The sequence below is a fragment of the Manis javanica genome, chromosome 2, assembly GCF_040802235.1.
Source record: "Manis javanica isolate MJ-LG chromosome 2, MJ_LKY, whole genome shotgun sequence".
NCBI lineage: Eukaryota > Metazoa > Chordata > Mammalia > Pholidota > Manidae > Manis > Manis javanica.
This window is the reverse complement of record NC_133157.1, coordinates 116,675,166-116,689,568: the sequence shown is the minus strand read 5'-3', so window position 1 is coordinate 116,689,568 and position 14,403 is coordinate 116,675,166. Positions and strand designations below refer to the sequence as shown.

Below are 14,403 nucleotides of genomic sequence, written 5' to 3'. Positions count from 1 at the left end.
GATTCCCTGTGGCTCTAGTCACTCAGTGGCTGTGTGATAAGGGACAATGGAGATAAAGGCATCTCTTTTGGAGGGAAGTGGGGGGGGGGGTGATTAGTCCTGGAGCCTTCATGGCTGGTTGGCTGTGGGCCTGGCTAATAAGTCTGGGTCTGTTCCAGAACAGGCTGTTGTTTTGAGGGACCAAAACCTTCACCCACATGCTGATCCTGGGGCAGGCCAGCCATGGGCATTCTGAATGTTTCCTTTCTTTTTGCTGAAAACTGGCTGGGATCGTCAGAGGTAAAGGGAGGCACAGGGCATAAATTTCTGTGGTCAGCCAGATCCACCAAGCTGACAGAAAACTATCCAAGACTGTTAGGAAACATCCATCCCCTTCTCCCAGCTCTGGATATGGATGTACTGGAGGACCATCTCACTCAGGATCCAGGGAGCCAGGGTGCGTCACCCAGAGTCTAGAGTTGAGAGGCCAGAACCAATCCAGATCCCAGAACCTAGAGATTAGAACAAATGCAGAATTTACATCTAAATCCCAGAGCTTAAAATTTAGAACCTAAAGCTCCAGCCAGAGCCCAACATTTGACAAAGTTATGATTCCAGATTTAAAAACCTGGAGCTCAGACAACTGGATGGAATCCTGAGAACTCTCCCAGCCCCAGTGCGCTAGAAAGTTCCCTTCACTGCCTCCAGCCCTCTGCCTGGCACTTGACAGTGTGAGGAGTATTAATTATGGTCAGAGCTTTTCAACATGCAATAAAAAGCCTTTTAAACCATTCCGATGGGAGGTGATTAACTCTATTAAGTGGCATTATGGATCTTCCTATCTGTTACTTTCATAAACATAGTTGTAGGTGGAATGTTTTATTATGGGCATAAAAATGTCCCACATTACAATGCATAAGCACATATTGATGTTATATTTCTTCACTGCGCTGCACGCCCCAGTCCCCAACCACTCCGAAAAGAAACTACACATCTTTATAATTTATGATCCAAGTTTTAACCAGGATTATCAATGGCAGCTTTTGAGCTTTCTCTTTTGGCAACACAATAGATCATAGTGAAAATGCACCCACAGGCAATGTGTCCGTTTGATTTTTTCCACCTGAATCAGCAGCCCAAACTTCAGACACAGCAGTTTAGGGCAAGCCGCACACTGAAGAGTTTAAGTCTAAGCATTTAATCTGTTCTTTCCATAAATTTCTGCTGCTTGTGCTTTATAATGATTCTACCAGAGGAAGTTTATTTATATCGCAGATTTTCAGCATCAGCACGTTGAGAACACAAGGGCGATCGCTCAGTCAATAGCTTACATCCATGTATAATATCACTCCGGAAATCAAAAGCGCATTTGAAGAAAAGAAGGCTCAGATTAAAGTCACTTTAAAACATCAAAAACTTGGAACTGGCTGAAGAGAAGTTATAAATATTCAACCTGCGTATATGCAAATAGGCGTCGCAGACGCGCCCCCGCCGCCGCGCGCTGGGGAACCTCCGGCGGGCGCTCCTCGCTGCTCCCGGCGGCACGTGCGGCGGCGCGGAGGGCGGGCCCTAAACGTCCATGGGGGCGGGGCGGGGCGGGGCAGGGCGGGACGGGGCCTGCCCTCTCCCGGGGCCCGGCCCCGGGGCCGCTGTGTTGGAACGTGGGCTGGGCTTTAAGGCTGGCGAGGACTAGGAACTCGACATTAAAATCCAATGAGCAGAAGCTAGCTCCTTTCTGGCTTGTTTATCACGTGTCAGGAACTGGGCCGTGGGTACTTAAATTATACCGGCCGCGCTCAGCCTCTTTCGGACTCCCTATCGGTCATCAACGCCCAGTGTCCCCTCCCCCGTCGCCCTCTGCTAGTGGGGGGCAATGGGGGGACGGTACAGGCCGAGGAAACACCCGCGTTTAGAAAAGCTCTCAGGGTGCATGCATCCTGCCACCCACCTCTGAAAACCATTGATTACATTATATCTTTATTGCAACTCTATGACAGATGGTCCCCATTTTACAGACGTGGGAAATGAGGCTCTGAGAGAGTAACTTGTCGCTGGCCAAAGAGTGGCAAAAGCAAGATCTGAGTCAAGCTCCTCTTAATTCAAAGCCCTGCTTTTATAGTTTTAAACCACCGTATTTCGCTCCCTGCTTACCTTGTCTTCCTCAGGGCAGGGCAGGGCAGGCCCAGAGGTCTAGGAAGATTTAGGGGTCACTTGGAAAGGTGAGACCCAGGTCCAGGGGGCACCATAAATGGCCATATGTAGAAAAGGAGGTGATGTCAGCGGTCAGGGCTGAGTGGAGCTGGCTCTGGAGGTAAGCTGGAGGGCTGGCTGGTGGGACCAGCAGTGTGCAATCCCTAGGAGGGTGGAGGCTGGGTGGGAGGAGCAAAGTCGGAGCACAGGTGGTGGGGCTGGAGTCAGCTGAGGGCCTGGGTTCTGGACTTGGGGTGGTGAGGGGATCTAAAGCTTTCCAGAAGGGAGGGAAGGAAGGATGCATCGGGAGGGCCTCGGACCCCAGGTGGGGCTGGCAAACTCTGTGGCCACAGACCAGAAGCTGCACTGCCCTGGGCAACACTGGGAATTGCCAAGGCTTCAAATGGCCAAGGGCTTATATGGCCAAAATCTCGGAGATCACAGCCTTCAGAAGAAAGAGGATTCTGTTCATTGCTCAGGAGCTTGATGTGGTCCTGCTCAGGGCAAGGATCTATCAAAAAGTTGGTTATCTGTGATTAGTGGGCAATAGTAAGATAATAAGGTTGAACCCTGCAAAAGTGTCTGGACAAGAGACAGTGTGACAAAGGGCAGAACATTTGAATTAAGGCATACACAGTCATAGGAGATGACGCCTGAAAGAAGATGTTTTTTTCCTGGATGACTCTCACCTAATGATGTCCTAATTCTGGAGCCACATCTACATCCTTGCTCAAGCTGCCCTATCTCCCTGGATTCCCACCCTCCCTGCTCTGTGCCCACAGCACTGTGGGGTGAATCGAGCACTTTCAGCTATAGTCATTATTCATTTGTTCACTCATACAGTCAGCAAATATTTACTGAGCACCTACTATGTACCCTGCACAGGGGATACATCCACAGATCAAAAGCCCTGCCTCTGTGGAGCACAGGTTCTGTAGGATGTTTGGTGACCTCTCTGTCTGTCTCCTCCTTCTCAAGGGCAGGTGTGGTTCAGCTCATGAGGGCTGGGCAGTCACGCAGAGGTGTCCTCAGTCATGCGTTTGGCTGTAATAGGTCCCAAAGCTCCCAGCAAATGGCTTCTCAGAGCTTCAAGTCTCATGACTTATCACCTCTCTTCCCTTCTTCCTAGTGGGCCTGGAGGGTTGCTCATGTTTTCTGGAGCTCCTTCCCAGGACAAGGGCCAATGGGGGGATTGCTACTCCTCAGTGGTAAGGCCATGTCCTTCTGGGTCAGTGATCAAATCCTGGGATTGGTTATATACTCATGTTCCCCCTCTCATGCCCCAATGCTAGGAGGGCTCCACCAGGCCCCAGCTAGAGCTTAGGGTGGGGAACTGGCCCTCCGATGAGTGTAGGGGCCCGCTGTCTGGGGGCTGGGATGCAGCTGGAGCCTTCTCAGGAGGGTCTCCTGGATGAATTGTGCATTCAGGGTGTGGACTGCCCTCCTGACTGCATCAGAGGCTGGCTGGACTGCTGTCATCGACCCTTCACTGCTACCTGCCCTCAGGGGTGAAGCTGGATTCCCAGGGGGCTGGAACCTCATGGGTTGGAGGCTAAGAAGACAGTCACCTGAGTGAGCCCCTCTCCCATTTTTGGCTGTGAGAAGTAGCTCTTGTTGGGACAGAAGGTTCCACTTTTTTGGAATTCTCTGCTCTTTCTGGAACTGTCTGCCAGACACACAGCTGTTTTCTTTAACTCTCAGGAGTGCTCTCTGTGCCGTTTGGCAGTTGCAGAGGTCCTAGGGGTGGTGGCTGGGGGATCCTGATGAGTCACACCTGACCTTCCCCAGGGAAGACAAGTTGCATCAGCCTGGGTGGGAGCACCTTCAGGAGTCAGAAAGGACAAAGGCCAGTGTCGGCTTGGGGGGAGCTGGGGCTGACCAGAGCCACACCTTGGGTGAGTTAGATGGGACTTCAGTACACTCCTAGGCAGGGGACTGTTCACCCTTGGGCCCCCACTAGGCTGGGTTCTGGCCCAGGCCCCATCCCTACGGGCCCCCTGTTTGGAGTCACAGGGGAGAGCATTCATGTCCACCCTAGGCTGGCACTTAGGCCTGCAGTTGCATTGGTCTGGGGGTCTGGGGAGGTTTTCTGGAGGAGGAACAGGCTAAAGGCAGGTCTGAATAGGGGCGGGAGCACTGTGAGCAAAGTTCAAAAGCTCAGATGAGTGTGTCATTCATGAGGCAGAGGCCCTGAGGGCCGGGCCCCAGGAGTCAAAGGGTGGGAGCAGCCCATGGGGCTGGAGGGGAGCAGCAGCCTTGAGTGACAGGTGAGGGAGATTAGTGAGAAGTGGGGGCCCCTCAGGGATTTTGAGTAGGGGAGGGCCTGGTCAGATGGGAGCTTTAGAAAGACTCCTCTGCCTGCAGAGTGGCTGTAGGGGGCAGGTCTGAAGGCAGGGGAGTGCAGAGGGAGCCCCGAGGAGTTGGCAGTAGAGCAGAGGTGGGGAGGCAGAGGCTGGCCAGGTGGGAAGGAGGGCCTGGATGAGGGTGGGTAAAGGTGGGCTGAGTCTGAAAGGCCCTGGGAAAGGAAAGCTCACAGGCCCGAAGTCCTTGTGGAGGCTTGGCGCTCCCCAGTCCTGAGCACAGCATGGGTCCTATAAGGGGGCGTCCTCAGGTCTGGCAGAAGGATAACCTTCAGCAGCCTCCATGGGGACTCAGTGTCCCTGAACCTCTGCAACTCTGCACCCAGTTCCTCATTCTACAAATGGGGAGGCAGAGGTGCAGTGTGTGTAGGGGTGAGGGCTGGACTGGGCCAGAAGCCAGGCCCTTTCCGTGCTGTTAGAGTGAAAACACACTGGGCATCCTCAGGGCTCGACCTGGGCTAGGTACGGGGGCATTACAGAGCAGGGGGGGCTATGGGCAAGGCTCTGGGGCCAGACAGCACTGGTTTCCATTGTGAGTCTGTCCCTAGCAGTTGGGTAAACACGGGAAATGGCTCCATGTTTCTGAGCCCATTTCCTCATCTGTGAAATGGGTCATAACAGCAGCCACCTCAAGGGGTCACTGGGGAGAATACATGTGTCAGCATGTGTGGCATGCTTAGAAGAGCACCTGGAAGGTAATGCCCTCAGTAAGTGGCTGTCAGGCTGCTCATGTTGCACAACTCCAGGGGGCACCCTTCACATCACAGTCATAACAGATTTCTTTCATTCTTGTGACAATTTTCTGGTAGGTGGCAGGCAAGGGTCTTGAGAAAAGGGTATCTTTTAAAATTCCACATTCAGTTGCTAAATCGGCCAGGGGCGGGGGTGTTCTAAAGTCATTCACTGTTAAGTAGGGGAGACAGACATGAATAGATCATCAAATTGCTCGCTGGTGAGCGGGTGAGCGAAGCCTGTGCGTGTGCTGGGGTTAGCTGAGTAGAGAAGCGCCTCCTCTTCTGGCTGCGGCTGGGGCCTCAGAGATCTGCCTTGAAGATCAGGGCGTTTCAGAAACCCTGGCCTCGGGGGGTGCTCTGGGACAGAGGAGGAGGGGCTCGCTACAGGGGTCTCCTAGGGTCCTGTCTGGACTTTACTGAGATAGGCAAGGCTGTGAGGCGGCAGCATCCCTTTCCTCTGCCTTGGAAGGGAAATGCTGAGTTCCTCCCCCTCCAAGTTCAACTCCACTGTGGGAAAGGCGGGCACATGGGAAATGAATATCCAGACCTCTGAGCACCAGGCTCCCTCGGTCTGTGGAGATAGATTCCTGACTAGCTCATAACTCACCTCCCACATCTGACAACAAGCCTGGCCCGCAGTTTCGGAGGTTGGCCCACCTCCCCTGCTCATCCCAGGGAAAACCCTGCTTTGAGGCTCTGGAAGACAGAGCCCCTCACCCCTGTGCTGGCCTTTGTGGAGTGTGGGACCCTCCATGGCACTGAGCAGGGGAGGGTAGGAGGGTGAGGGGAGGAGACCAAGTGTGAAGGGCCAGAGAAAAGGAGATTATAGGCCCTGGGGTTGGTCGTAATTCTGCCTCTACAAACCTCCCCAGGGCCTTTTACCTCAGTGCCTGATGACCCCTGAGGGCGTCTGTCAGGCAGATGAGAGGTGGAAATGCTCTCTGCGCCTGGGCTGCCAGGGCCTTGGAGCCAGAAGCAGGACCCCAGGGGAGGTGGATCCTGCCAGGTGGTGGCCAGTCCCCTCCTCCCGAGGCCCAGTCTTCAGCGCTCCAGGGGAGCCCAGGACCAGGGGAGGAGGAGATGCCAGCCAGGCCTCCAGGTAATTCTTGAGGCCTCACTGGGACCCAAGCTCGCTCCCACAGAGGGCTAGTGAATTTTTCCTGCTCTGCTGAGCTCCTTCAAAGATATCAGCACATGGTTAATCTTCCTTCTGTTCAGAAATGCAGAGTAATTTGCCCGAATGGGGATTTCTGCATATTTATACTAATGTATGTGTTTAAAGCTTATGAGACAGGGAATTGCTGAGAGATGTCCATTAGCAATATATACAGGCTGCAATTATTTCTTTATGGTGTGTGGTTTGACTGCAGACTATATTATTTCAATGGAAGTAGCAGGCCTTGCCTACTGTGTTTTCTTATGTGCCCAAAGAAATCAATAAGAATAGAAGAGAAGTGAGAAGAGGCAAGAAATAAAAGGACTGTCACTTTTTAAGATTCTGGGAGCCCTGAATACGCTGCTCCAGGAACTGCCTTGTCCTCAGAATCTAAATGCGTGCATCCAGCTGGGGGGAATTCAGTATGTTTAAGAATGTGGATGAAAACTTGCAAACCCTCCGGAGGATGGAGACAAAGCTCTTAATTCATTCACCCCAGGATAAGCGGGTGGGGGGTACCCTGTCAGGGACAAAGAGGAAAAGGGAACAAGAGGTGTCCTCAGAAGACCCCACTTCTGACTTTCCACCCCAGAACTGAAGCTGAGACTGCAGCTTTTGGTCTGGAACAAAATAAGCCTCAAGCCTAGAGGTTCACAGAACAAGGCCTTCTGGAATTTGCTTGGATTCTGGTTGAAACTCAGCTTTCTCCCAGGGGATGGGGTGGAAGAAACGACTGTTTCAGAACCAATGAGCTGACACAGCCCTAGTCTGAAACCCAGACGGACAGACCCGCTGGGGATGTGCAGTCAGTGGGCTCCCAGCCTGAGAGGGTGTGGCCAGGAAGCCAGGGGAGCTCCTCCCACCGGAAGCCCATTCTCATGCTCACCTCAGCAACACCTCAGGGCCCACCAGCTGCTCCTGGCTTCTCAGCCGACTTTCTATCTTGGTGCTCAAGAACTAGAGGCGGATGGAAATCCTGTGCACTCTGGAAGAATGCTCTCAATTATCAGCCACCAGAAGGAACTCACTGAACCTAAAGGTAGTCCCCAAGATGCAGAACTGTCCTCAAGGGCCCTTTGAATAAGAAAGGCCAGACATGCCTGGTGGAGGAATGCAAATGAATGATGTTTGATGTTATGCAACAGAGGGGCACGAAAAGACCATGACACCTTCCACACCTTCTCCTGGAGCTCCGATGGCCCCTGGTCCTTGCCCTGCCTGCCCTCATGTCCCTCAGTCCTCCCAGTTGGTCCTCTGCACAACTGGTGACTCTGGGCAGCACCACGGGACCACAACTGCCTCCTTCCCACCAGCACCTGCCATCTCATGGCCCCCACAAAGCCCGCATTCATCTGCCACCTCGACTTCCCCTCAGTGGGAGTCACATTCTTTTTCAGCCTCAAAATAGTTCCCTGAAGTCAATGCTGACTTCTCACTGCCTTCTTGCACAGAAATCTTTCCCAAGAGGTGCTGGGGTCCAGAACAGGGGCAGATGGTCTCTTACTTTTTATAACATGGCCAGTTTCTTGAAGTGAAGAGCTATAAACACAAGTTTTGCCTTCAGCAGATGTTCTGTGGGCACAACAAATACAACTTTGTGCTCTTTAGCAACTGTGAGCCGCATTTACTGGGGAGGAGACTGAAATTGGGCAGAGCATTGGTGCATATTCGGGGGGCCCCAGGGCCATGGTGTGGGGGTCCCTGTTCAGTCTGCAGCCAGACCGTGTGTTTCCACTCAGCCAGTTCCAGGTCTGCACTTCCTGGAAACTGTGTCTGCTCACCTTCCCCGAGCCTAGCAACCACCCAGCACCAGTTCTTCCTGCATACTGGACATTTTTGAAGGACTGGCAGTCTGGCTGTGTTCTTGTGAACCAATCCCAACTAATCCTGAGGCTGGGACGGAGGCTGAGGCCTGGAATGGGCACTCTTCAAGAGATCCATGTTTCAGTTTCATCACTTTCTCCCTTGGGCTATTTACCATGAAGCTGTCCGGTCCCGGTGGCTGTACTGGGCTGACTGGGGGATTGCCAAGGACAAGAATGGGTGGCCAGACACGACATCTGTTGAGCTCCCAGGGTGCTGAAGGTGGTGTTATATGTCAGCAGGAAGCCCAGCCAGAGCTCTGTCCTGGTGGCCCCTCATCCATGTGTAACAGATGCAAGGTGTCAATAACTGCTTCTAAGTGGGTGTGCTGCTCTTTGGTAGATTTCAAGAATTTCATTCATTTAAAAGGTCATAAGCTCATTAATAGACCCCGTTAGCTTCAAAGACGTATCACCTTTGCATGGAATTGGTGGGATGCATGCTCCATTAACTCTTTGTGGGATGACTGGCTCCATTAACTTTACAGCACCGGCAGTACTTTGTACAAGGTATGGGCCGTATAGCAACAGGAAGAATCTCCAGGGCCGCCTGACTCCCAAGCTCCAGTGGCTTCCACGGTGGCCAATGCGCTGTCTGCAGCTTCTTCAAAGGGCCCAAAGTCCTGGACAGATTGAGCCTGGGGATTAAGTCCACCCACCCATCCATCATGCATCACTTTTGGAGATGAGGCGAGACTCTTAAGAATCATTAATTTGTATTGATAAATATCAGACACATGACTTTAGGAGGCATAAAATGGCCATTGTGGCCCATCTTTTGCCAAAACGTGCCTTATGACAGTAGAGGCTGCAACTGGAAGCTTTGAGGTATGATATGGTGGAGAGGGAATTGGAGGCAGGTGGTTGTGATATTGACTCCCACTCCCTCTCTACCACTTATACCTGGGCAAGCGTCCTACCCAAAGGCCTTGGTTTTCCATCTACAAACCTGCCTCATGGGGGCAGCTGCCAGGATTAAGTACAGAGTGAATATATAATGACTGTAAAACATCCACAAAGTGGATAAGGCTAGATAAGGCTGCATCTACCAGCACTGACTGCCAGTCCCTGGAAGGGTGTCTGGCCCATACTGTTAGGGGCCTGCTTTATAGTCCAAGTTGGTGTCCTTACTGCAAAGACCCAGGGGGAAGCCACACATCTCCTTCACTCTCTGGGATGAATGACATTAAATTAGGAATCCTCAAGTCATTGCCTACACCAAAAACACCCTGCCTAAGAAAGCTGTTGTTTAGTCTGAGAAAGCAATCATTATTCTCATACAGAAAAAAGGCCAAGAATATAGGAATTATTTTTGGATCAATCATAGTTTTTCAGACTTGCCTTTTCATATGGCCAGATGGACCAGGTGCCTTCAGAATCACCATAGGGCATTTCCTAAACTCTGGGGCTTCCCAGGTCCTCAGCAGCAGGTTTTATCTGGGGTTTGAATGGAAAGCGAGGCATCCCAGACATGCTAACTGGGTCACCATTTTGGTTCTGGAAGGTACTCTGGACTAAAGTATACAAGTGTGGTGGACCACTTCATGTTCCCAGGAAGGAGCTGGGCTCCTTAAGTGGACCTCAACTTACTGAAATAATACTGAAGGGCAATTTTTTGAAAGCCACAAATTAAATAACAGAAACAAAACCCACCAATATTTATAGAGACCTGGAGGGCAATGCTGTGCTCAGGAAAGCGCTGAACCAGCCTTTCCAGAAGTCTGCCCCTCCCCGCCAGCCCCACACAGCCTGAGTCAGAGAATTTGTCCTTCTTATCTTGCCCTTTTCTTCCTGGACCATGTCTCCTCCCAGTCAAGCCACCTCCCAGGGCCGTCGATAACCTTGCCCACTGGTGCCAATGACTTGGCCCCCTGCAAGTGTGCATGTGTGGGGTCCCTCATCTCCTCCCATTCACACCTGTGGAGCTGGTGTCAGCGAGCACACTGCCCCTGTGGGATGTGCTGCTCTGACATAGTGGCTTGGCTCCGTGCGCCCCATGGGCAGGGCCTGGAGAGGCAGCCCGGCACACGCTGAGTCTAGTCTCTGGTTTCTGTCTGTGGGACAGAGAAGGCTTTCAGGACAAAGAACTCCTAGCAGCAGATCAAATAATTATACAGGGTACCTAGGCGGTGGGAGCGGTTTCACAGGGGATTTTCCCCAAGTCAGTTTCTTGGGGTAATATGGTATCTCGGTGACACCTCTGAACCTCAATTTCCTCAGCTGTAAACTGAGGTAGGGGTTTTTAAATAACTTGAAGGTAATATGCCCTGCTGACATTCACTCTAGTGGGGGCTGTGGGATTGGGAGGATGGAAGGGCGGGGAATGGATTGTTGCTTAGGAGTAAATTCTCACTAATAGGGGTGTGTGTGTGAGTTGCTTAAGAAAGCCCAGCTTGGGGGTGGGGTGGGGTAGGCTGGGTGGGGACATCTAACCCCTAGACTTCAAGAGGAAATAATTTTTAAGAACTCGGTGGAAGGGTACACTTTCTGCCATAGCCAGACTACAGGGGCAATAGGTGGAGAAATGAAGGGAGGCTTTCTAGAAAGGAGTGAGCAATAATCTTGATCCTGATGAGAAAGAGCAGGAAGGGGTCTGCAGAGAAACCAGTGTAGTGGATTGTAGGACTTTTGAGGGTTTTTTTTTTCCTTTTCTCAGTTTGGGTTTGTGTGTGTGTTTTACAAAATAAGTCATGATCATTATAGAAAAGTAAGAATATCTACAGTGTGATGCTCAAGACCAAGGAGGTGACAGTTCCCTCTCCCCTGGGCTGCCCAGCCTGTCACCTGGTATCACTTTAAAAGGCACTTTGACAACCTGGAGCATGACCAGGAAGGACACCAGTGTGGTAAAAGAGCTCTTCACAGGATGAATAACTGAGGTCACTGGAGACATTTAGTGTGTAGAAGGGGAAATTCTGCCATCTTCAAACATCTGAAGGGCTCTCTTGTAGAACAGAGACCAGCTCTGCTCCTGATGGCCCCCAAGGGCAGGACCATGAGAGTTACGGGAGACCGTGCTCCGCCACTTAACAGGATAAACCGTCCAGCGACTGGTAGCCCTGCTTAGTCCCCAGTGGTGGGGGGCAGATTCTTGCTTCTGCTAGGTGACTTCTGGGACACCTCCAGGCAGGAAGGGTCTATGGAAACAAAAAAATAACCCCAAATGTGGAGGATTCTAATAATGGAAAATAGAGCCAGTGCTTAGCGAATAGGTAACAGAGGGAGCAGGTTATAGGTGAATTATGGTAAAAATAGTAATGGTGCATGTATGAAAAGATTCAAATAGCTATAAACCACTGAAAATATCCACAGTTAAGTCCTACATTGTAACTATATAGTAACTGTGCATGTGGTAAGGGCCTACCCTTTCCATTTGCCAATCAGACTGACATGTAGCCTGCAATGTACAATGACCCGTGTCCCCCTCCGGTTCCTGTGTTGAAGCCCTACCCTCCAAAATGACTTAATTTGAGATAGGGCCTGTAAGGGGTTATTAAAGGTACATGAGGTCATGGGAAGGGACTCTAGTCCAACAGGACTCTATCCACATAGGAAGAGGAAGAGACCAGGGGTGTGCACCAGTGGAAGGCCACGAAGACAGTGAGAGGTGGCCACCTGCAAGCCGAGGACAGAGGCCTCAGTGGAATCCTGCCCACACCCTCATCTGGACTTCCAGCCTTCAGAAGTGTAGGGAATAAATTCCTGTTTAAGCCCCCCAGTCTGTGGCATTCTGCCATGACAGCCCCAGCAGACTCATACAGAAGGTGGTGAAAAACTGGGATGTGTCCTCGGAGACGTGGAGCTGGGACAACACTGGGAGGTCACTTGAAAGATGGGAGGAAAAGGCAGTGAGAAGCCAGTGGGCCAAACCAGACAGTTGACAATGTACTGTGTGGCCATTCAAAGGCTGCTGGGAGAGCTAGAAAGTAAAGAGCATGTTCTTGGTGATGTGCTGATAAATGCCTGGGCTTTCCTCTAAGACAGCTTTCTTTTTAAAAAAAAAGAGTTATGCTAAGAAATCAGGCAATGACAACTGTTTCAATAGATAGTGACCTTCCGGCCATTTTTTTCTTCAAGCAATTTACACGATGTTTTGTGTTCCTAAAACACTTATGCGTGCATTGTTTCTACCTCTTACATCTCTAGAATCGTGAGTTATGCTCCTGAATGGAATGTAATTTCAATCAAATAAGTTCTCATTAAGTCAGTGTCGTGCCATGTTTTCTCCAGTTTTGTTTCAAGGTTCGAGGTTACCTCCCTGTCACACGGGGACAGGCAGCTGGTATGCCACCCCTTTGTCTGGCTCTCCCCTTCTCAAAGTTCATTCCCAGTCTCAGAAGCTAAAACACCCTAGGGGGCAGCCTGACTGGATATGCATTTCTTAGCAAAGACAGCATTTGGTGTATGTCTGAGTGGTGATCAGGCAACAGGAGATTCACCACTAACTCTGTGCACTGTCACACCCAGCCAGAGGTTAATGGCCCTCAGGGGTTTCCTACTCAGATCAAAGCCCCTGCGGACCAAGGGGGTCTTCAACTTGCAAGACCAGAATGGCCTTGGGGACTGATAAACTGGACTCCATCCTAAGATCCTGGGTCCTTACCCGGCCGTGACTCACTGTGAAGGTAAAAGCGGGAAGCTGGAGGCACGTCCAGGCTTCCTGACTTTGTGTGCCAAGGGGTCAGGGACCCGACTTCTTGGGCCCTTAAGTGTAAATCACTGGCTGAGCCTGTCTCAAATCAGGCGGTTCCCATGAGCTATTTGAGAAGCAGTGTGTGCATGTAACTCTAGCATAGATGAATCTATTGAGAAATCATAATTCTGTGATGCTGTCACTTATCTTAAGCATTTTTCTCTAAGATCTGGCACTACATAGAACTACTTCTCTTCTGCTCCCCTCCCCTCCAACATTTGCCTGCTTTTAGAAGCCCAGTCCACATGGAGCTCTCTTCTCCAGCACCTGCACCTCTTATTGCAGGCATTCCCTGGTCTCTCCAAGTGGACTGCAGGCTCCTTCAGGGAGACCTTCCCAGCACCTGGCATGGTGTCTGGAACACTGTAGGTGTCACCAGAGGGCCTCACATCTAGTAGGATCCGAGACTTGTATGGAGCACAAGCATGGGGTCTGTAAACAGTAGGTGCCTAATACTACACACATTAGTGCTCAATGAATGTCTGGAGGTGCAGCAGGGAAGGAGGTGACATGACTCAGGCCCCAAGTGGCCTCTGAGTGTCACTGATCTAGAATCTAGTGGTAATCTCTGCTGGCATCTGTGCAGGCCACCACCCCTGAGAGAAGACAGGGCTTGGGTCCAGGGTGCTGACTTCCTGTGGGTCAGTGCCATTTCCTGAAGCCTAAGGAAAGGGAATGTTCCCTCCCTTTGCTCCTGTCTGAAGATCCCTCTCATTCCCATTGGTGTCTTGACTCCTCTGGCCCTGCCTGAGAGCCAATTATGGCCAGAGCAGGATTTCTGACCATGAAGATGCTCAGCAGAGATTTGGAGCTGAAAGCCCATAAGTTTCTCCCAGCTCTGTGTGCTTAGCTCAGAGAGGAGAGAGCACAGGGTGCCTCACTCTACCTGCGTCCTGTTGAGCAGTAGGTCCCTGAGAGGGGTGTGCACAGGCAGGGGTGCTTTCTTACCTGCTCTGCAGATGACACCTTCTCTGGTGGTCTGGCTGCCTTGGCTGCATCTTTCTGCTTGCCTGGTTCACTCATCCTTAAACGATCTGTTAACAAAACCGTGAAGCCCTGGACACCCTCCAATTAATGATTAACAAACCCCTTGAGGACAGAGACGTATGGAGGGGAGGAGGGCTTTCTGAGCCAGGGCTGGGGCAGGCAGTGTCCAGGTGAGGAGGAGAGACTTCGTGTAGACGGCCTTTCAGATTGCATAGGCTAAGACACACGCTGCTCGGGCCAGGGTGTGTGCTGGGGCTGCGGCTGGGAAGGGAGGTGAGGGTAACAGTGGGCCTGTGGCTTTCCAGATCTGTGTTGAGGGTTTTACCAGTCAGATTATGGAAGACCTTGCTTTAGAAATAGTGACTGTCCTGAGCCACAGGTGCTCCGGACAGTGTTTCTTCTTCAGCGTTCCTTAGAATTTACTGCACCAGCAGTGTCACAG

The 14,403-nt window shown here is 51.4% G+C and overlaps 1 protein-coding gene across 1 annotated transcript in view; it reads left to right on the top strand.

The window, feature by feature from the left end:
• Positions 1-771, top strand: part of LOC140845609 (uncharacterized) — a 47,039-nt gene extending 46,268 nt beyond the window's left edge. The window contains exon 10 of the mRNA XM_073220209.1: positions 598-771. The gene's annotated coding sequence lies outside the window, so the exon portion shown is untranslated. The remainder of the gene's footprint in view (positions 1-597) is intronic.
• The last annotated feature ends 13,632 nt before the right edge of the window (positions 772-14,403 follow it).